This window comes from Felis catus, chromosome A1 (genome assembly GCF_018350175.1).
Source record: "Felis catus isolate Fca126 chromosome A1, F.catus_Fca126_mat1.0, whole genome shotgun sequence".
Classification (NCBI taxonomy): domain Eukaryota; kingdom Metazoa; phylum Chordata; class Mammalia; order Carnivora; family Felidae; genus Felis; species Felis catus.
The window spans coordinates 190,697,014-190,720,982 of record NC_058368.1 but is presented as its reverse complement, the minus strand read 5'-3'; the positions used below and the strand labels follow the sequence as shown (position 1 = coordinate 190,720,982).

Below are 23,969 nucleotides of genomic sequence, written 5' to 3'. Positions count from 1 at the left end.
CTTTGAAGGTCAAAATGGGACTCAAATTGCCATCATGGACAGACAAGAACTGTACTGTCTACTAGGTCCATGTGGCTATTTAAGTAAAATTACATTTAAAAATTCAGCTCCTCAGGCACACTAGGTACATAATGTGCTACATGTGGCCACTGTATTGGACCACAGAGACACAGACCTTTCCCATCATTGCAGAAAGTCCTGTTATACAGCCTTGAACTGAAATTAGGGTCAGGAAACTTTCTCTGGGAAAGCTCAGAAGGCCACATGTTCTGTGTCACAGTTACTCAGCCCTCCTATTGTAGCTTGAAAACAGCCACAGTAAATACATGGACAAATGGATGTGCCTGTGTTCCAGTAAAACTTTACTTTTGGACAATGATACCTGAATTTCGTGATTTTTTTCATCATGAGATGTTACTCTCCTTTTGATTTAATTTTAACCACTTGAAAATGTAAAAGCCATTGTGTGCTTGTATACAAACACAGGTGTCAGGTCAGATTTAGCCAATGGACTACAGTCTACCATCCTCTTGATAAGAACACTGTGGATCTCAGGAACAGAAGCCGCACATGTATTTACTGTATTTACTGAGCATCTGTGTGTGCTAGATTGGCTGGACAAGAATAAAGTATAAAATAAATACAGATCAGCACTGAGTTTCCTCTGGAAACACTGAGTTTTTCATCATCCAAATAGATAATGCAAGTCAGATAAAAACACACATCAAAATTACATGAGCTGTGTTAGAATATAAAAAGGGAGATCTTTAATAATATAATGATGAAAAGGAAATTTTGATGTGTGGAGTTCATATTAATATGCTGGAATCTCAACTTGTGACTAGCTTATTAGATGTGTTGCCATATAGAAATCAAATTAGATGGTCACTGTAAAAGAAAAATAGCCTACTTTCCTGAAATATCAGTATTTACAGTCTTAACCACTAATCGTGCCAAGACTCAACAAGGTCTTCAAAAAAGAAAAAGAAAAATTCCTTCAAAAAGGAAAAAGAAAAATTCAGTTAAGTACACTAATGACCTTTCTTATTTATTAGACATTGGTAATAAAGAGTTTCATTTTATTCTACCAACTTTCACTAATTGACAGTAGCTGCCTAGAGCCTGGAGATAAGGAGTGTCATGACTGACTGCTAATGTCTGCCATGGGTGAGGGAGTGGAGACATGTGGCATAAGTATTTGCCATTCCTGTGTGAGCACTGAGATAGAGGGTATTGGAAAGATACTAGATTTTGAAATATTCAAAGATCTAACTCTACTGTACATGAGCTCATTTGTTTGCCTTTTAGTAGAGAAAAATGTAAATATATATGGAAGACAGAATGCTATAATGAGCCTCTATGTACCTATGACTCAGCGTCAGCAATTATCAACTCATAGCCAATCTGTACTTCACTTCCCCATCCCCATGTTATGTAGAAGCAAATCACAGACATCATAGTATTCAGCAGCTATTTTTTTACCACTTTTGAGTCCTGCCTCACAAGCTTCTGTCTAAATGCTTTTAGATTGTTCTGCGTTGTTTAGTGTGTAATGTTAAGGCAACATCAGACTAAGCTACTTTTGAAAGGGCTAAAAATGGTTGGTTAAAAAGAAACTTGAGTGAACTGCACTGTAGTCTAATAACCCTCGCATGCCTGTATGTATGTGTTCAAAGCCCTGATTTATCATGTGTGCAATTCTAAGTACGCTGTATCCTCAGGCTCCGCTAGCAGTTACCATGTGCCAACCAGGTGCCAAACATCATGCTCAGCCTACTCCCCTCCTTTCACCCAGAGCTGTGTAAGATGTGGTTACCACAAGGCAAACTGAAGCACAAGTATGTTAAGTGATGGATCTGAGGCCAATCAGCCAGAGGGGAGGAGATTAAAGGAATAATTTATTGATTTAATGAAACATGGCTTCCAATACACCTAAGCTTCTTCTCTCTTATCCAACATAACACTCATGTTCCCTTTGGTAGATTTTACTTTTTCTACTCAAGCTGTCTTTGAAATCTGGTCCAGTAGCTATGCAAAGTTTGGATCCATCTGACAAAAACCATGGAGAGAGATGTGGAGGGGAACAAGTGAGTTCAAGCTAATATTTATGATCATGGAATTAAGGAAGGCAGGAATTAAGGAGATCTTGTTACATGCTCTGACTGCCTGGAGAAAAAGAGACCAGTGCATCCTACATCCCCAGACTTGAGCAAAGAAAATTGCATGGATCTCTCTCTGCTTTTCTCCGCCATTGTGGTGTATGCAATTGACTGTTCCTTGCCATGTATGCTCACAAAACTTTGAATGATCAAGTGATGCCTGTTCGAGAAACAAAAGCACAATCATCCCATTACCCAGTGGATTCTGATGAAATCTGGTAATAAAATCAGGTACAGCTCCAAGAGGAGGCACTGGAGAAGAACGAAGCTGGGTCCGTAAGGGCTCATACATGACATGGCACACATATTTATGCTGCGTGAAGGTCACATGCTCCTATCCTGTCACTCTGTAAACAGCCCTACTACCTGAACAATACACTTGTTTTATTGGGGAAATGATTTTTCTCTGTTACTTTGCTTCTGCAACAGTACGTTAGTTCAGGAATAAATGTATGAAACCTTTTGTTTGGGGGCGGGGGAAGAAGTGCATGGATCTGACCTCAAACCCATCTTGAGGATCTTCCACAATAGTTTTCATTTCTGTCTTGAGAAGTGGGTAGGAAGATGGAAAAGAGAGTGTGAAAATATTCTCAACTTCAGGAATATTTGGAGGCAGTTACACATTTATGTTAAATAATCAAACTGTTGGGGACATCAATGCATCTGCCCAGTGTAGCCCAGTGTAGTAAACACAAGAAAATGGTATAGAGACCAGAGCCCCTAGCTGCTGACTGACTGGTGTCCCCCACGTGGTCACTTCTCTGTGCTCTTATTTCTTGTCAGGAAAATCAGAAGGATAGGCTATCAGAAATTGCAAAATTTTTAATGAGGTATAATTGACATAGAACATTATATTAGTTTCAAGTGTACAACATAATGATTCAGTGTTTGTACATAGTGCAGAATGATCACCACAGTAAGTCTAGTGAACATCTGTCACCCTACATAGCTACAAATGATTTTTCTTGTGATGAGAACTTTTAAGATCTACTCTCTTAGCAACTTTTAAATGTATAGCACAGTATTATTGACTGTAGTCACCATGCTATACATTACCTCCCTATGACTTGCTTATTTTAAGAAATTGCAATTTATAGCCTATAAATGTTTGGTTTAACATATGGACTATGGGGAGTTTTTTCTTGTGGTTTTTAAAATTTAGGGTAGCTGCCAGTATTTGAAAATTGGGAAGTTTCACATTTCTTCTGGACCCTCATTCTAACATGGCAAGAGTGAGGGAATCTCCAAATAGAGCTGCTGCCTTCAGAAAGGATGAGTGGCCTCTTATTCTCCACAGTCCCCACCACTCCTTATCATATTCCCAACAATGAGGCTGAGGTCCAGCTGCCATTTAACACCGTACTTGCAGTGACTTCCCTCACATTCCTTGCCTCATCCCTGGAGACATTTGCAGTTATAACCTGGACTTTACGAACTCTAAGGTCTCAGAGGTTCTCCGGTTGTCTGGTAAAATAGAACATTCCCCACAGCTAAGGTTGCAATATGTTGTCTAATTAAAGTGGGAGCTTTGGTGTCCAAATTTCAGGATGAACCTTTTCACCCAGGTCACTGTAATTTTCAGAGGAAGTGCTGACTCCTGGATCTGGGAGTTTGGTGAGCGTGGTGGAGTCCTGTGCTCTGCTGAATTACATCTCCCTGGCTTTTGCTTTGCTTTGGTCTTCAGCCATTCACTGAAGATTTTTTTTTTAACTTCTTGCGTACTGATATTCAAATCCAAACTATAGGCAACTAGCGTGTTCTGACCCCCTTGCTTTATAAGCTTCTGTTTGTACAGTCTTTTATAATTTTCAAGAATTTCTCCGAAATAGTTGCTTTTCACGCTCACCCTGAGAGAGAGATAGGGCATGTATCACTCGACCTATTTTACAAAAGTGAGGGGAAAATAGCATGTTCTTAAAATAGACTTTTTACATTCAGCCTTTTCCCTTAAAATCGGACCCTGATACATTGTTTTTAAAGTGGTTCCCTAAATACAAAAATAAAAATGTGTTTATTCAATTAAAACATCATTCTCCAATGCTTAAAGACTTCTAGGTTGCACTAGTCTCCCTCCCCACTGAGACGTAATTGAAGATTGATATGATACATTTTATTAATTAGGCCCGTCTGGTTTTCCCACAGAGAAAAAAGGGAATGCGTCATCTTTTATGCCAGCTGATTTGAACAAAAATCCGTTTGGATTTAGCCTTTACATGCTGGTGCTACACCAAAGGACCGGGATGTGAAATGGGAAACAATTACCTTGATTTCATTCTCTAGAAGAAAATTTGAATTTTTGTAGCAAAAATGTATTCTTTCTCAAAGTCTGAGGAAATGAGCACTGTGCAGGGTCATGTATTCTCTTCCTGATTGACTGCAAACCAATACCGAGAAGTTGAGTGAGATCTTTAGATAGAATATAGATAGCATTGTGTTTTCACAGGGCACCGCTGCAGGTGTATGTGTGCATGCATGTGTGCGATGGTTAATTTTAAGTGTCAATTAGTGGGCCATAGTACCCAGATATTTGGTCAAACATTAGTCTAGATGTTTTTGTGAAGGTATATTTTTAGATGAGATTAACATTTAAATTAGTAGACTTTGAATAAAGCAAAATGCGGGTGGGCCTCATTTAATCAGTCAGAGGCCTTAATAGAAAAAGATTGACCTTCCCAGAAAAAGGGAGAATTCTGCCAGGAGACTGCCTTTGGACTCAAATGGCAACTCTTCTCCAGCCTGCCAGCCTACCCTGCAGAATTTGGGCTTGTCAGTTTTCATAATCTCATGAGCCAATTCCTTAAATATACACACATAGATACACACATCCTATCGGTTCTTTTCTCTGAAGAAACCTGACTAATGGCTAATACGAGCATGTATGCTATATCCTAAAGCAATCAAGATTGTAACCAGGAGTCAGCAAATGTTTTATATAAAGGGTAAAAGAGTAAATATTTTAGGTTTTGAGGGCCATTGGATCTCTATTGCAACTACTCAGCTCTGCTATAGCTCGAAAGCAGTCATAGACGATGTGAAAACACAATGAGCATGACTGTATTCCAATAAAACTTTATTTGTATAAACAGAGGGTAAGTCAGATTTGATCTGCCATAGTTTGCAGACCTCCCATCTATACTCCAGAGGGTTTGTGTAACATAACAATTTTAATAGTTATTGATTGACAGATAAAATATTTAGAATTCATCATATACCCAAGCATTTTATGGCATGTAATGTGTACACATTTCAACCACAACTCAAATATACAAATATAGAAGATACAGAATCCTTATTCTTCTGTAGCAACTTAATATGTAATTTTAGTTTTCATTCCACCAGAGGGGAACAGAGTGACAGAACTTAAACTACCAGCTGGGACACCCAGAATAATTTCCTCAGGGCTTATCCTGTACAAAAGGAGAATGTCCATATGGCACTTTATATCTTCATCCTGCTGATATCCAATGTGGTGTCCGTTGTCTCATCTGATTCCTGGTCATCACAGATCACTAATGGGATATCCTGAGTTCTTGTCTGTAAGACATCAAGCCCAAAAATGCTTTCTGCTATCTGCATGCCTATCTTGATAATTGTTCTGTTCTTGCATCACATGGGAGCAGAGAAAACTCCTTAAGACAGTTTCTGGTCTTACTTTCTGAACACACCAGTTCGTTAATCTTACCCAGAATCTTGCCCCTCCTAGGTTCTTTCCAACATTGGGATACTCTGGATACCATAAACTTTTCTCTTTTTTTTCCGTCTTCTCTAGGCTCACCTCATGGAACAGGGTGCAGGAACTGGCCAATGCCTAACTTGTCACCCCCTGCCTCTGCCTTTTATCTTCCCCAAGTGTGGTCAACTTTTTTCTGGTCCAGAAATGAGGAAAGCTCGCTCTTCCTCATCATGTCTTGAGGCATTTCCAGTACCCTCCCTACTAAGTTTTTCAAACCCAAAAGGCACCAAAAGACTCCTGTTTTCTCTGTTTTCTCTCATGGTATCTCTTCTCTGAGACAGTGAGCAAACCAGCCTGGCTCCTAGATGAGAGGAATAGCCCTGGTGAGAAAGAAAATACCCAGATAAAACACTGGTAAATGTTTGACCATACTACCCTGTCACATTCAATCCTCACAACACCCAGAGTAAAATGACTAACTTTACCTGTTTTTAGAACTAGAAAACTAGAACTGAGAGAAACTGGATCATTTGCAGACTTAGTAGACCTAAGATGCAAAAGAAGGTCATCCTGACTGCAAAGCCAGGATTCTGAACCTTCATTGGGTTTTGTTGATCCCGTATTTCCACAGGACATTCTGCTGTTGGGGGGGACTACAATCTATGGAATCACAATTAGTTTGTGAGTCAGTATCAAAAGAAAAGGAGCACAACAGAGTAGTCCCTTTGTGGGAAATAAGTCATATAGTCAAGGGCTACAAGTTTATAGAAAGCAGAGATTACTGTGAGTTAGGGTAAAACTTTCATAAAGAAATGGTAGTTCAGTCTTCAAGGATTTGAACTTACCAGATTCAGTTGACAGGGACATATAATTTATGAGGAGGAATTCTGAATCTTCCTGCCTTGGAGGAAGATGTCTAATCCATGGCCATCAGTACGTGTCCAGTCTCTTGAGATGAGCCACTAGTTTTAGTCACCAGCACCTATCCCTGGGACCTGAAACACTGATACTTTCTTCAACCGTGAGACCTCTAAGTAATACCAGTCAATTCTTCACTATATATCCCCTCTTTGGGATGCTTGGGAAATTTTAAGATGCTCTTCTCCTTGAGACTGTATGGAACTGTCAAGTGTGGCCAGGAAAGAGGGAGATTATTTCTCTAGTTATACCATTTGGTAATTGCCACTCGGACACCAGAAAGACCTGGAATTTTTCATTGGGATCTTTAGTTTACTCTAGTGCTATCTAGAACTAAGCTATCTAAAACTAAGCAATGTTAATTTTTCTTTGTAAGCCTTCCCCAAGACCTATGTGGAGTTTGACTTGGCTGACCCTATGTTCATTGGTCCAGCATCCTGGAGCCTTGGGCCATAGGCAAGATCTAAACTTTGAATATGCTTTCCCTGCAATTCTTGTCTTGACAGCTATTTGTTCAGTTGTTTGGGGTAGGAAAACTGTCCTTATGCATGCTTGGAGTTTCCAGACTTCCTCTTACAATTCCATGTTTTTTGCTTAACAAATAGACCAACAAACAAAAGACAAACCCCTTTCTCCAAAGATCAGTTGCCATAAGTAAATACCTCTGCTCTCATGAGCCTATCTTAGAGCTAAAAATGAAGCATCTGACTCATTACTCTAGGGTCTCTTAAAATCCTCTTCTCTCCCCTGCCCCCTACCCTCCATACACATATACACACAAACAGACTTCACCACCACAGAAGGCATAGAAGCCATTCTTGATTCCACAAGTTGAGTTTCTGGTTGTTTGTTTTCTGGACAACAGATGGCAATTGACAGTCACGCCTTTTTACTTCTGAAGGTCACTTGCATGTTTAAAAACTGATTGCCTTAGGGGATGACAGCTAAGGAGGATGGGATTTCTTTTTGAAATGATGAAAATGTTCTAAAACGGACTATAGTGAAGGTTGCACAATTTTGTAAGTATAATAAAAGTCATTGAATTGGACACTTTAAATCAGTGAATCATATGGTATGTGAATTATATCTCAATATAGCTGTTTTTTAATCATATTGAAAGAGAAAGAAAGAAAGAAAGAAAGAAAGAAAGAAAGAAAGAAAGAAAGAGAGAGAGAGAGAAAGAGAGGACCCAGCTCTCTAAGACCCTTGACTGTGTGTCTGAGGAGATGCATGAAAACGACTAGATGTTCTGTTGCCAAAACCCCTGCACTTTGTTGTCTTCCTCACATGTTTCCTAAACTGTGAAACTCTCTAGGCATCCCTTATCCTTTCCCTTAAATCTCATATGTATGTACTGGGTCTAGAGAATTCAAACTTATCCTTTGGGAAACAATTTAGACATTAGTTATTTCCATGAAACTTTCCTTGATCAGCTAAATGTGAATTAAGAGCCCCTGCCGCGTACTCATATTACATCATTCAATTTCCCTACCATAGCCTGTTTCATGTTTTGCCACAATTGCCTCCTCACTAGACAGTGACCTTTGTAAGAGCAAGACTCCTTTTCACTGTGTCCCGCTATTATATCCCCAGGGCCCAGAACAGTGCCTAGTAGAAAGTACAGAGTGGATGGGTAGTGGATGGATGGATGGACGGATGGATGGATAATGGATAGATGGATGACCTAACTACTAATGTGCAGTTTAGTTAGGATTTTACTTTCATGGAGTAAGAACTGATGGAAGCTACAATTCCTCACTTAAGTGAGGAAAAAGAGGTGAGGATGTTAGTATTCAGATCGGTCATTTTGTTTTTTTCAGAATCTTAATTTTTTTGAGTGGTGTGTAATGAAGGCTTACTCTGGAGATAGTGGCTCATCCACATTTGCTATTATAATTGACCTAGCTCCGCTGTCCTGCTGTTCTCCCTGCTTGTTTATAAATTAGAGAACATCTTTCAACTTGGTGGGGGAGCTGTATATTCATACAGAAGAGTAAGATGGCAGTACATGTAGGACCATTTAGAGACATCGTTGTAGCTCAAATGGGGTGCTCCACATTTTCTTTAAAGGCATAACATCACTCACCAACTCACCAGGATGGGACCAAACAGAATGAGAGCTTATTTGCAGGACTGACAATTTTTAAGCAGGCTAGAAGCAGGGATAACATGAAAAAATGATGAATTCTCTTCATTTCCTTCTGTGTCTTTCCTTCCCATCTGTTCCTTCCCTTATGACACCTACAATGGCCTACTCAGTATCCCAAACCCAACTCCAAAAATATGCCAACTTTTTACCACAATGTATCCCTTGGAAGGCACTTCAGAGGGTACCTGGTCCAACTTGCTACTTAATGAAATAGTGCCTTCTGCAGTGTTCTGAACAGATGGTATTCAGTTTGTTCTTTGTGCATCTCTAGTGATGATTACTCATTACTGCAGGAGACAACTGATTTCCCTGTTGGATGATGGCATAGAAAGTTCATTTCAGAGGAGCAGAGTCTTAAAGTACACAGGTCTGGAGACACACCAGCCTTGGAGTCATGGCTCTGCTCCTGACCAGCTGGGTATCCTTGGGAGAATTACTTAACCTCTCTAGTCCTTATTTTTCTAAGTATACAAAAGGGGGATCAATTATATCTAACTCATTATATTATGAGGATTAAATAAGAAAATATATGCAAAGCATTCAGTGTGTTGCCTGGAATATAGCAAATATCCAATAAGTAGTAGCTTAAAAATCAAACCAAGAAAATTCTCAAAGGTTCTTGGACTAATAGTTGCATATAAGGGCCAAGAACAGAATAAGCTACAGCTACCATTATCGCCCAAGTCATGCCAGTATCTTACACTAACATGTATGGCATCACATGACTATACCTGGATTTGAAATGAAGGACCCTGAACTCATTCTGAATTAAAGAAACTTAGGAATGAGGAATTACTAACCAGGGACAGGTATGCATGGGAAATTGCTGGACAGTTGGGGGGAGAGAGAGAGAGAGAGAGAGAGAGAGAGAGAGAGAGAGAGAGAGAGAGAATGAATCATGACACAGAATGGGCCACTCCATTTTTTTTAAGAAAAAGTGGAACAGAAAAATGAAAACTTCTTAAAGGTTCTGTCTGTGCCCCTTGGTCATCTTGTTTGCCAAGCTCTGTTCCTACTATACCAGGTGGTGAGTACCATTACACAATATAAAATCAAACAAATCATCCGTTTGAGAGAAAAGGCCATTTCTTTATTAGCAATACCTGCATGCAGAGTTTGATGACTTTAATTATGAGTTAGGATTGTTGTTGTTGTTTTTTCTATTGCTAAGCTTGAAATTACCTAGCTCATCAAGTTGATAATTGGAATCTCTGCCTGATCTCTAAAAGCAATTGGCTCCTTCTTCCCAAACAAAAGACCATTGTTCTTGAGACTTTTCTAAATTATCTTGCATTATAATCAAGAGTTATCCTTAACAAGTAAGAGGACCAAGGGTTAAGGCCCAGCTCTCAGTTCAGCAAACCAAGAAAAATAAGGTTTTGATGGAAGATGAATTAGCACCAAAACCTGTTTCCTCAAAGTAGCTATGTACTACAGTAGACAGAGCTCCTGAGAAATATGTGAGAGTACTTCTTAGGTTGCCATGTACTTCTCAACGGGCATTGATCCAGATCTCATTCAGAGTCACCTACCTAATTTAAAGCACATCTTGTGCATGTGAGCTGAACATGAGGTTGACATGAAATGGGCTTCCCAATAACCCAAGAGTAGGGCCACAGAGTTTTTTGAAGGACCATGAGGTTATTACTTTCTGGTCACCAACTTTTCATCTTGTTATATCACTGACTCCAACTGAAAAAATCCATTTGGGTCTTATTCTTTTTGATGGAGGCATCTTCAAGCTCAGGAAGAAGATGAAGGCTTGGCTTTTCTTTTCTTTTTTCTTTGCTTTCTTTCTTTCTGTCTTTCTTTATTTCTCTTTCTTTTCTTTCTAATGGAAGAAATCCAAGGTTTTTTTCTTTGAATGAATTAAGCCAATTCCTAGAACAATTGCAATGCTGGTTTTATTTGTCCTTAACTCTGTCCTTTGGAGCCCATTATTCCCTTACCTGGAATACCTGTAGTTCCACTCCCTGATTCTCTTTATCAGGCTAACTCCTGCTTATCCTAAAACATCACCCATTCCTGGACTTCCCCCAGCATCTTTGTTCTGTACCTTCCAGGTAGCCTGTACTGTTACCTTGTAACCTACTTGCTTGCTCACCTGTCCCCAGGAGACTGTGTGCTCCACTTTTGTACTCTCAGGTTCATGGCACTTAATAACTTTCCAGTAATGGTTTTGTTGAGTACCTCTGATATCAAACTACTCTTATTGAGGTATTTTTTTCACTCAACACATATTTATTGAGTTATTATTCCTAAGGAATATAAAATTATAAGGGAATGAGGTTTCAAAATCAGCAGAACCAAGAGAACAAGTTATATTTTAAAAATAACCTTAGAAATCTTTTAAATTGTACCTATAGTACATGGTTTTATAGGTTCAAACCTGTGCAGTAATTCTAATGCACTCAAAGGTTTGGTATCCATTGATTAAAAAGAAGGAACAAAAGGCTATCTCAGTGCACATATATGGGCAGCCAAACTATTCTGCATTTAAGTAACTATTAAATTTCTAAAGATGAATCAGTGAATGAATGTCATGTTCATGCTCACCTGAGGGGTTTTTTTAATGTTAAGTCTCTATAGTCTTAATACATATAAGGATATTTCAAAATTACATGATATAGTAATTATAAAAACATATAGCATAGGTCCTAGTACCACGTGAATGCTCAATAAATGTTTGCTCAACTTAAGTTTAAATCTTACTTGATTGGAACTGTTTGGGAAAGTTATACAAAAGAAGATAGCCACTTGCTTCTTGGTCATTCTTACTGTGGCTTCACTGGTTGTCACTGTTAGTTCTGGGCCTCAGCATCCTGGAGCCCAAGAGGCAGAGAGTTTGGTTCTAATGACAGTGTTTATGTTGGATGCATGAATCATGTGACTGCACCGTATGTAACTAGGCTTTGTGCCAGCCATGGAGGCAAGATAGGTGGGTGAGGCAGATGTATCTCTGGCCTTGGGAAACTCTAGGTTATGTATGAAAGACATAGGTTGAACAGATACTTAACAAGGAGTGTCTTGTATGGAAGAAAGAAGTCAGAATGGCAGAGAACCCTCTTACAATCTAGTCTCTGTAAGTGAAGACTTCCTTGGGGAAGTAGCACCAAGATCATTAGTAATTAGCCAAGGCACAGTGGGAGGCAGAATTGAGTAGGGGAACGGAGGAAGATCTAGAGAAAATAGGGAGCATGAAGAAATGAAAAAATCGAGTCTGGTTGAAATGTTGAAGGTGGCCTCCCCAACCCTGTCATGAATGCCCCATCCCTGGTTAATCTAATGATTTGCCTACTATCTGTCTTCACTGGGGCAGCAGAAAATAGCAGAAATAGAGAAATAGAGAAAAATATACAGTCATAGTAACCAGCCTTTCTCTAAGATCGCAAGCCCTAACTAACCTCAAGAGGAATGTAAGTAAAGTCCAGAAATCCTCCAACTTGTCTTTAGTCCATTCCCTGTCACAGTCCCCTAGAGAATTACTTCCTATGTCTTTTTCTCCAAACCTTCATACACCTGACTATACCTCCCTGTCTTCTGATGTTTTTGTTTCCTTTTCCCTGGAAAAAAAATTAGAAGCAATAAAAAGAGAACTTCCACACATTCCATCCACATCTACCTGTGTATATCATCTACCTTCCTTCATTTTCCAGGATAGACTGTGTGCTTCTCTTCAAAGCATCCCTACCACTCCTGCAATGGATCCCATTTCTCTCGCACCATTTCACAGATATTAACCCAACAATTGACCACCATCTCCTCATCTTCATCTTCAACTTTATATATCATCTCCTAGCAAAGAAAAACGAAAGAAAAAGAAACCTTCCCTTAACTTCCATATTACTCCTGAATACCACCCTATTTCTGCCCCTCCGCATTAGAAAACGCCTTGAGAGCACTGTCTCTACTCTCTGTCTTCATTTCCTTCCCTCCCATTTTTTCCAGATTCACAATACTAGGCTCTCCCAAACGCTCCAGAGTACAGTTTCCACATGCATCAGAGACCATCAACAGAGGTGGCTTTGCTTTGGAACTAGTAAAGCTTATGCTTCAGTGATCCTCATTTCCACAAGACCTTTTGAGGTGCTGTACCTAGGTCCCAAGAGCTAAACCCCTATGCATAATTCCAAGAGTCCCTAAATTGTATATGCTTTGGATCCCACAAAACCTGGATCTACCCCTCACTTCCACATTGCCATTGCCATATTAATGGTCAGTGTCTTTAGTCCTTTTTTTTACTAAATTGGTCAGCAGCATGTAACATGGTATGGCTCCCTCATTCTTAAAGATTTCCTTGCTTCAAGTGCTCCTTTTCTAGGTTCCTCTCCAATTTTGCTGGCCTCTTCTTCTCAGTGTCTTTGCCTATTTCTCCTCATCTTCTTGTCTGCTAATGTTCCCCAGGACTCAACCCAAGATATTACCTACATTCACTCCCTTGATGGTTTCATCCAGTTTAATGGTTTTAAATGTTATCTCTCTTCTTAAAACTCTCAATTATTTACCTTTAGTCCAGACTTTTCCCCTAAACTCCAAACTTGTGCCCAAGTAGTTACTTGCTTTCCCTGTTGGGTGTCTGATAGATACCTCAAATGCTAACTTTCAACTCCTGATTTTTTCCACCAGCTTGAATTCTTATGGTCTGTCTATCTCAGTATGTAGAAATGCCATTCTTCCAGTTGCTTGAGACACAATAAGAAACAAACAAGCAGAAGTGCCTGGGTGGCTCAGTCAGTTAAGCATCCAACTTCAGATCAGGTCACGATCTCACAATTGGTGGGTTCGAGCCCCATGTCGAGCTCTGCACTGACAGCTCAGAGCCTGGAGCCTGCTTCAGATTCTGTGTCTCCCTCTCTCTCTGCCCCTCCTCGGCTTGCTCTCTCTCTCTCTCAAAAATAAATAAACATTAAAAAAAAGAAACAAACGAAACTTCTTTTTTTCATGCTTTACATACAGTTTATCAGAAAAATCCTGTTGCTTCTCTTAAAAATAATGTCCAGCATCTGACTAGCACCCACCATTTTCACCACTGCTCCTGCCCCATGCTGCCTGGATTATTTTTTTATGTTTATTTATTTTTGAGAGAGAGAGGGAGAAGGAGAGAGAGAGAGAGAGAGAGAGAGAGAGAGAGAGAGGAAGGAAGGAAGGGAGGAAGGGAGGAAGGGAGGGAGGGAGGGAGGGAGGGAGGGAGGGAGGGAGAAAGGAAAGGAAAAGAAAAGAAAAGAAAAGAAAAGAAAAGAAAAGAAAAGAAAAGAAAAGAAAAGAAAAGAAAAGAAAAGAAAAGAAAAGAAAAGAAAAAGAAAAAGAAAAAGAAAAAGAAAAAGAAAAGAAAGGAAAAGCTGGGGTGGGGCAGAGAGAGAGAAAAAGGACACAGAGTCCCAAGCAGACTCCACACTGCCAGTGCAGATCCAGACACAGGGCTCAAACTCACAACTCATAAACCATCTGATCATGACCTGAGCCAAAACCAAGAGTCAGATGCTTAACCTACTGAGCCACCCAGTTGCCCCTTTCCTGAATTATTATAATAGTCTGGTAACTTATCCTCCTGCTTTATACAATTGACTGCTTATATTTTCAACATTTCAATCAAAGTCAGACCATATCCCTTCTTTGCCGGAAATCATCTAATGAAGGTGAGGCAAGGTGCCTAGGGAAGACCAGCTATTGAAAGGGCCCATTAATGCTTTTAAGGAGATAGGTAGCCTCTGAAGAGATTTAAAAGGGTACTTAACCCAGATTATCATTTAAAAATGATGTTTTGATAATACATTCAGACCCAGAAAAAACAGTCACAGGATTTCTCCTACCCTCCGGAATTTGAGAACTTGGAGATATGCAGTAACTAATATTGTCATTTACGTTTACAAAGAAAGCTAAAAATGATAGCTTTTGCATGTGTTGGCTATGTTTGTTTTTTTTTAATTAAAGTGTTAAGTAGATTCACTCTTTTGCAATTATTTATACTTTTACAAAATGTAAAATCAAATAAAAAATTTCACATAGGTAAATAGAAATTCATAGAACCAGTTCAGCCTTTTTTTTTTTTTTTTTTTTAGATTTTATTAAGGTTTGTATGTGATTTGAGTCTCAAACTTGTGCCCTCTGTTTACCTTACTTATGAAAAAGGCATATTCAGGCAGAGGTCTTTTCAGTTTAAATTGCCTGATCCTTGTCTGGCCCTAGATGTACTTGTGTTGGATATTACAGAATAGTATGAGTAGTAAAATGTGGACTTACACTTCAACTTTTGTTTACAACAGTGTTTAAGGGCTAGATAACTAAAATTTACTTTATTCAAGCCAATGGGCCTCTGCTTGGGTTAATTTCCACTCCTAAAGGTACAAGCCTGTATTTCCATTCCTCTTAACAACTCATTTCTCAGCAAAACCTCCTTTTCTGAACTCTTTTACCCTTTTATCATAAATTCTATATTAGGCATTAAGTTAACATTCTAGCAAATATTGTAGATATATTCCCTCCCTAAGTCCTCCCCAAACAAATACAGAGGGAAATGTATTGAAACTCAACCTAGAGTTGCAATCAAACCCAAAAGAGTCTAACTTCCTTTGGAAAATGATTCTCAATATGTTTTTTGCTTTTTATTCTTCAGGATGCTTCAGAGTCAAATTGGCTTTGTATAGCTTCTGTTTCTGAGATGGTAGAAGTTCTATTTGAGAGGAAGTTAAATATCTAAAATTTAATGAGGTCATACTTTAATCTTTTAATTTAGGTTTTCTGTTATTTCTGCTACTATTGGTGAGAGGCAATTCTCATGGGTCTCCTATGTTGCTGTGTGTCTTGTGTTTAGCTTTTGATTCCAAACTGTCTTCTCAAGAAAGTTCATAAGGTGAACAGCTTTAGGAAATAGATAACATCTCCTCCAGAGCAGAAAGGAGCCATACTTACTTTCCGGTATGTAACCATATGTCTCTCCAGAGCAAAACATAGGCAAATTATTGCCCATTAAAAAAGCTTTGGGTTCCCTAGGTTCAGGGTTCCACTCCTGTAACATAAGCCACTGCATTTGCAGACATCCATCTCAGCCCATGTATATTGTCCCACACCCATGGGATTTTTGGCAAGAAAAAATGACAATGACATGATGATGCTTATGCTGATTTCTGTTCCATGAATAAGAGAGTCCTTTTACTCTGATCTAGGAATCTCATGTCTTCCATGAAACTGTAGCAGGCTATCTAATTAGCTTGCAATTAGGGTAAAATATCAGATTATTGTTACAACAGTGGAAAAGATACTTTTAAATAATTTTTAAAAAGGAAAAAAACTGCTTTAAAATTTACAGTGGGTGATTCTGGAACAGGAAATATATGTCTCTAAGTTTACCCAGACTTCTTTGTTTTACTTTATTCAAGCTATCTCTTCTTCCTGGAATTTCCTACCTTCCACATATTTATCCAAGTCATTCAACAGCAGGCATTTGGAGAGTTTTGTAAATAGGATTACTACTTAATATACATTTAATAACCAACGGCTTATGCTACAACTTTGATGGCATTTTTTAGTATGGTAGGCATCAATTTTAATATGGAATATTAATTCATTCCTTTCTTCAACCATTTATTACATACCTAATTTGTTCCAGGTACAGCATTGGATCTTGAGGATACAGAAATAGGGAATTCTTGGTACTATAAAGCACAGGATTAAATGAATATAAAATAATTAGGTAAAGATGAGACAGTATCCATACTAGTATGGATTTTATTCTTCCACCATAAATGCTTCACAGAAAGCAAGGTCTCTAAACACTATGGCTTTGTACTGCTTTTATGATCTACACAGAATGATATGGTACCCTGTGATTCTGAATCACCATCCCTTCTTGAAACATTATCATATACAGAGAGGGGAATGGCTATATCTACCAGAAGGACAAGTATATTGGTAAGAACTTTAGTCACAAGTGGAAGAACACTTAACTCAAACAGACTTTTGAAAGGATAGTGGGTGCCTGGATGACTCAATTAGTTAAGCATCCAACTTTGGCTCAGGTCATTATCTTATGGTTTGTGAGTTTGAGCCATGCATGGGGTTCTCTGCTGTCAGTTCAGAGCCTGCTTTGAATCCTCTCTTCTCCCTCTCTCTCTGTCCCTCTGTCACTGGTACTCAGTCTCTCTCACAAAAATAAACTTTGAAATTCAATTTCTCTTCTAAAAAATAAAAATAAAAGGATGGTGCGGTGTAAGGGGTAGTAATGATTGGCTCACATAACTGAAAATTCCAGAGAATAATATGCTTCAGAAGTATTTTTGGATCCAGGCACCCAAATGTTATAACCAACACTCCAGTTTACTCTTTCCATTTTTGAGCTGTTTTTCCTTTGTGTAAGTTCCATTCTCAGGAAAGCTTTCCTGTGGTTCTGTCAAGATGCCACCCTTTCATTCACTCCGGAAGAAGAAAGAAATAATCTTTTCTCAACAGTTCTAATAAAAATCCTGGAATTAAACCCTAGCAGCCTAACCTGGACCACATGCTTATTCCTGAACCAATAATAAGTAGCCAAGAGTATATAATACTCAGATTGGCTAGGTATGGGTCATGTGGCTTTTTCTGGGTTGGAGGTAAAGGTATAGCCATCCAAATCTTATTGTCTGAATATATGTAAGAGATGGATACTCAAATTTTGGTCACTGTAACCAGATGAAAGGAGGCACACAGAAACAACAAATGTCTATTGTCTACCTAAAGATCTTTCTTTCCTTTAAACATACAGTTCAAATATAAAAACTGTAAACATTTCTTGAAATCACCAAATATTTATAATAGGAAAGTAGGTTACTCAAGTCTGTTAGTAAAGCAGCTATCAATTAAACAATGATTGACAAAATAAAGAACAGTATCTTCAAGTTTATATTGCTATAAATGTTGGTCTAAATTGCATAACATCATGCAAATACCCTGGAAGCTAGCTGCACATTTCCCCACATTTTATTATTATTTTTTTAACACAGCTAACAATGCCTCTAGGATGCCTATATAGTTACCCTTCAGGTATGACCATTCACCCGGTGGTAGCTTACCTAGGTTAAAAAAATTCTGAAGTACTAGCCTCAAAATCACACCAGCTACTTTCTCTCTGTTAACATAACCCAAAGAACCAACTCTGATGTGAAAGTTTGAGATGATTGGAAGAAAATAAGTGACATTTTACTTCTTTCTTGAAGATCTTTATAATAATCCATGCATAGTAACGATTCAGCAAACTTTTATTAAAAATTTCGACCTATCACATGCTGTTGTAAGCATCCTTAATATGATAGTCAATCAAAGTAGGTACTTCTTTTTTCACAAGTTGAAGTGCTAACTTATAAATCAAGCCATCTTCTTCTTACAATAATTTTATAGGCAAGTTGCTAAAAAAAATCCAAAATAATAGAAATAAGAATATGTATGGTAAATTGCATTATTATAAAAAATATTTGCTGTCCTTCCCTGGAGGAGATTTGCACTGCCCTGCCCATGTCAGGAATCACATGATTTGCTTTGACCAATGAAGTATGAATAGACTTTAGGAGCCATTGCTTGATTTTGCCACTTTCTCTCTTCCTTTCTGCCATGATACCAGCACATCGTTTTTGTGAGCCATTAAAATTCTGGGTTCTTGTTACTGTAGCATACCTTAACCTAAACCAACTGATAACAAATCCAGAGATTTAAAAGGATATTGTATCAGCTTAAATGCAATTACCGTTTTGATCTAGAAATCAAAAGAATCTTGTTAGCCCCCCCACCCACCTGAAAGTCAGAGAGCTATAGCCTATACTAATTAGGAAGAACTCAATGTTTTGAGTGTTGGCAATGAGCTGTGTGTAACTAGCTTGCATTGATTCTGCCTAGGCATTGCCTACCTCTCAAAGAAGATGAGTTTCTTTGTCATGACTCTGTGATCACAGGTATTGAATAGTCCCTTATTAATTTACTTTAAAGAACTCTAATATTTGATTTTGTGTCTTAGCCAGTCCTTTAATAGTGATGTGACTTAGATCTTGCCCTTCACCGCTATTTTGTAGTGCCTTGTTTTTATTCATGGTGAGTTCAAATATGTTTACTAAAATACTCCAAGCTGGGGCAATCATATTCAATTTTGTCAGAAATTCTAAAGTAAAAGTCACTTGAAGGATATATTTAAACCCTATTTTTCTCCCATTTCTATAGAGGATGCAGTGGTATAATGTATTATCTATCTTCTGGGTGTAAAATCTCAAATTATATGTATCTATAGCAGGTACAATTCAATCTGGGATGAAAAATCAAATGGCCTTTTTTTTTTTCATTGATGTAGAACAGCTATTGTTTTAGATAGCATAGATTATTATTTAATTCAGTGTGTAACTATCTTCCATCCTTCTCACTCTGGTTATATATCTGTTTTAGTCAGAGTAGTAATATCATGACAAGCCTTCTGGGTGGTGGCAGTTGAGTCCTTGTCATTCTGCACATACACTGACATCTGCCAAGATGCCTTTATTTCTTCTGATCCTCACTCATTTGTTCTGGCAGTATCTTATGGCCTCCCTCTAATCCTGACAATTGGACTTGCACTCCATCCATTCTCTGTGTCACTTTCCTACTTCACTTACATGGTGGAAAAAATCTTGCTCCTCCCTGTGCCCTGATCAGAGGCACACTGAAATGCTCTCACTCTGTCTCTTGGTTCCATTAGGCAACCATTTCTTCTTGGGTTGTTGACACTTTGCTAGCCTTTCCTGGGAAAAGGATGAGCGTACATTTCTTTCTGTTCTCAGAGTCTCCAAACTTAATTGGAGGTTTCAATGGTCTTCCCCTTCCTGTACTTCAACTTTCCTGGGGCATGAAATAGGCACTAGGGCCCATTCTCAGGAATTCCTCATTGCCTAAACTTTCTTCTTTTCTTATGACTTACCCTTTTCTTCCTTCCTGTGGGAGAGTGTTGATCAAGTTTGATGATATATTTCTTTGACTCTTCAACTGGTTTTTAAGAACCCATTGTTAATAGCCTGACCTTGCCCTTTTGATATGCAAAAGACAAGAATTTGTCTCATTACTTGCATACCACTGTGTCATCTCTTTCTTGAAATAGTTTGCATAGAATACAATACCTATTACCTGAATAGGGAGAAGAGTTACAGAATGACAGGAAGTAGCATGTGTTCCAAAAAAGCACTACCATTATTATATCAAGATATTATTCTATCAGATACATATATAAATACATATACGTAGTCATAAAACACAAACTTTGGGCTGTTGGTAGAGCATTTTTGATCAATGGCTAGACATTTTTATATGAATATTAATATTTGTTTTCACTTGTCTTTCCATCTGTCCTGTCTGAAGACTAGGGTGTTAAAGGTATATGTCTATGCTAACCAGCACATCATGGAACACATTGGTTTCAAGCCTCTTCAATAGAATTATTTTTTTAGCCTCACATCCTCTTTATTCATTGTAATTATTACTCTCAGTAAAGAATGCTTGAATGTACTCAAATTTTCAACATTTTAGTGCATTATCAGATCTTACAGCATGCCCCACTTTTTTCTCTTTTAAAAAAGAAAATTTCCTGGTTATACTAGATAACAGGCCCTTGAGCTAACCCAAAACAACAAAACCAAAATGAACACAATCAAATGAATATGAAGTATTTGTTCCTTGTTTATGAATATTTCATATTTATCTTTGAAAATAAAGAAGTATTTCTTTCCTTTTATAGATGATCTTAACATGAGAATTCTGAGCTACATTATTGGACAAAACCATTAATGATGTAGATTGAATCAATATGATAAACGATCATGACAGGGATACCAACAAATAACGTTTACATGTCATTTTTTCCCCTCAAATGAGAATCATTTTGTACTTGAAAAAGCACTTAATTAAGGGCCTAAAAGGGATTCTAAGATTTGCTCTGCCATTGATAAGCAATTCATTTAATTTCTCTGAGCTGTTATTTTCATCAACACTAGTAGAAGGAATAGCACTGTCACTGTTTCCCAAAGTGTAGAAAGCATACCACTGGTGTCACTGGAGATCATGTTAGGTGGTATATTAAATAATAGAGTAACAGCCCATTCCATTTTCAACTCTACCATCCTAATTAAGGCAAAGATGAAGTCTTGTTAGTGCTAGTTTTGTGAATTAACTTGGTGTTACTTCTACTTTTTAAAAAATTGAGTTATAGCTAACACACAATGTTACATTAGTTTCAGATGTATAACATAGGGATTTGACAATTCTCTACATTATGCTACACCACAAATAGCTACCACCTGTCATCATGCATTCTATTACAATATCATTGATTCTATTCTCTATGCCGTACCTTTCATCCCCATGATTTACTCATTCCCTAACTGGAAGCCTGTGTCTCCCACTCCCTGTCACCCATTTTGCCCACCCCACCCCACCCCACCCCTCTGGCAGCCATCAACAGTTGGTCCTCTGTATTTGTGGGTCTCTGCTTTTTTTTTTTTTTGTAGATTCCACATGTAAGTGAAATTATATAGTATTTGTCTTTCTCTGACTTATTTCTCTTAGTATAACACCCACTAGGTCCATCCATTGTCACAAATGGCAACATCTCATTCTTTTTTTATGGCTGAGTAATATTTCCTTATATATACTTTTTAAACAAAGATCTTTAAATTCAGAAATTATTAGTATGTAACAGTTTCTAGATAAAATGTTGTGTTTTTATTGTATTAATTCTTTGGTTATCTTCTTTGGGACAAGGAATATTGATTTCCCATTAATGGTAGTAGAACAGAGTAGCCTTTTAAAATTTAAGAAAAGAATTCATTAAAAAAAGAAAAAGGACAGGCACCTGGGTGACTTAGTCAGTTAAGCGTCCAGCTTCAGCTCAGGTCACGATCTCATAGTTTGTGGGTTTTAGCCCTTCATTGGGGTCTGTGCTGACAGATTGGAGCCTAGAGCCTGCTTAAGATTCTGTCTCCCTCTCTCTCTTTGCCCCTCCCCTGTTCAAGCTCTCTCTCTCTCTCTCAAAATAAATAAATAAATAAATAAATAAATAAATAAATAAATAAATAAAAAATAAATAAACATTAAAAAAATTAAAAATAATAATGATAAGGAAATATTAGGGCAGGTAGAATATACATGAATGAACTTTTGACACCACTGGCTGAGTGATCTGAAAGGACTTTTCAAAGAGTCTAATTTTATGTTTTGTTTTATCCTGGTTTGGGTCAAGGTGAAAGACAGCATGGTATAAGCTGGTTTCTCCTCCTTCGGCCTACAGATCAGAGTGCAAAGTAGTAAAATAATCTTCAGAATATAAACAAGACATGTCTTCTAGAACATCAGCCTTACTTGAAGATTACAGCAGCTGGATACACACACACACACACACACACACACAAATATATATAAATATAAATAGATGTAATATAAATAGATGTATTCAGGAACTGATGCTAAATTTGCATTAATTTGCAGGATAGAGCACTGGTTTTCAAACACATTTCTTGTTTTTGTATGGGCAGAATTGAGCAGATGGCAAAGTCATCAGAGTGGATTAGTAGGTATACAATACAGAGTGTCTCTAAATTTTCAGGTCAATATGCAGAGATCACCAAGACCACTTGGTGACCAAAACAACAACAACAACAACAACAACAACAACAACAACTGGAAGAGTTTGAAATTGCAGAGTATTTCCATTGTAACACAGAAGTGAACTAGCCACAAATATACTTTGATATTTGATCAAAAAGAGCAGGGGTTTCAGTAAGGTTGGGTTATTCCTACTTCCCCACTCTGTCAGGCACATGGTAATGTACCTCCTCTCCCTGCAAACAGTATTGTAGTGAAAGAATCTACATGCATGGGTAAGTACATAACAATTAGAAAAAGAGTAACTTGAAGGCTCACCATCTCTACTTCGGGAGAAAGTCTGGAAAGAGGCAGAATGGGAAGGGATTTGTTCTGAAGACAGAAATTGAGAAGACTAAGCTCATGGGGGAAAGAATTCAGAGTAGTATGATAAGGATTAAAATGATCCTGTATATTTGAAAGCTTTTGGGGGAACTGGGCTTGTCTTCACTTGATTCACAACTTGTATAAACAATGGATTATGTTCTTGCACACCTATTTTTTCTCCCCTTTTTTTTTACTGATCAGCAACACAGTGAGAAAAGAAACTTAGGGTTTAGAAAGAGTAGAAATCCATTCTTTTGGTGATCTATGTTATGTGCAAAGTCTGGAGCAACTGAAACTTCCTATCACTTTTATTATTTCCCCCCTACTCTAGGGAGTCAAGAAGGGAGTCAGCATGAAAAGCAGACTACATCTCTAAACTCCACCTTCACAGCCTGCCAACCATTAGGGACTTTAGACAGAAGAGTGAGAGGCACAGAGAAAGGATTCAGGTTTTTCCCTTTAAAGCCTTCCAGTCGCATTGCAGCTATGGCATCTGGGGAAAGTGTGCTTGCTTCAATATCTCGCTTCTCCTTGTCAGTCTTCTCCATAAGGAATTACAGGAACTAATCTGGGCATGATGAACAGGAAGTGCCTGGGATATGGAGATTCTTCTCTCTGGCCTTCTATGGCTGGCTTCTTGAGTATTGGTAGAAAAAGCCAGGAAGCTTACCCTCCCCCCCCCCACCCAAGAAGATGTGCACATTTCTATATAGACCAAGTTGTGACAGAGATCAAATGCTCAGTAAATACTCAGTGAATGAGTGAATGCTGTTCCCAGTTCTAACACCCTTGGAAAAACAAGCCCAAGTATTGCCTCTCTGAGAGAAACATTTTTTTTTTAGCCTGGGGGCGATATCACTTGGTTACACCAAGCACTTACAAAAGTACCTTCACTTTCCAAACTTTGAGCCAGATTCTAAGAGGCTTTACAGAGTTTGTCCCATAGACATGGAGTTCTAGAATGTCCTACTTTAGTAAACACTGCTAAGGCAATACAGATGGCTTCCTGCCAAGTTAACATTAAGTTCCTGCAAATGTATCTTTCGATATCTCCCTCACAGAGCAGTCAGAGATAAGAGGGAAAATGAAGCTGGGAGGGGGGGGAATAAATTTTGAAGCAAGCAGC

At 38.2% G+C, this 23,969-nt stretch overlaps 1 protein-coding gene and 1 long non-coding RNA gene across 8 annotated transcripts in view; one reads left to right on the top strand and one right to left on the bottom strand.

The window, feature by feature from the left end:
* Window positions 1–23,969, top strand: part of SGCD (sarcoglycan delta) — a 946,774-nt gene that overhangs the window by 874,556 nt on the left and 48,249 nt on the right. The gene's annotated exons all lie outside the window — the stretch shown is intronic.
* LOC123379765 overlaps window positions 5,107–23,969 on the bottom strand; it is a 39,643-nt gene continuing 20,780 nt past the window's right edge. The window contains exon 3 of the long non-coding RNA XR_006584652.1: window positions 5,107–6,212. This is a non-coding gene — a long non-coding RNA (uncharacterized LOC123379765). The remainder of the gene's footprint in view (window positions 6,213–23,969) is intronic.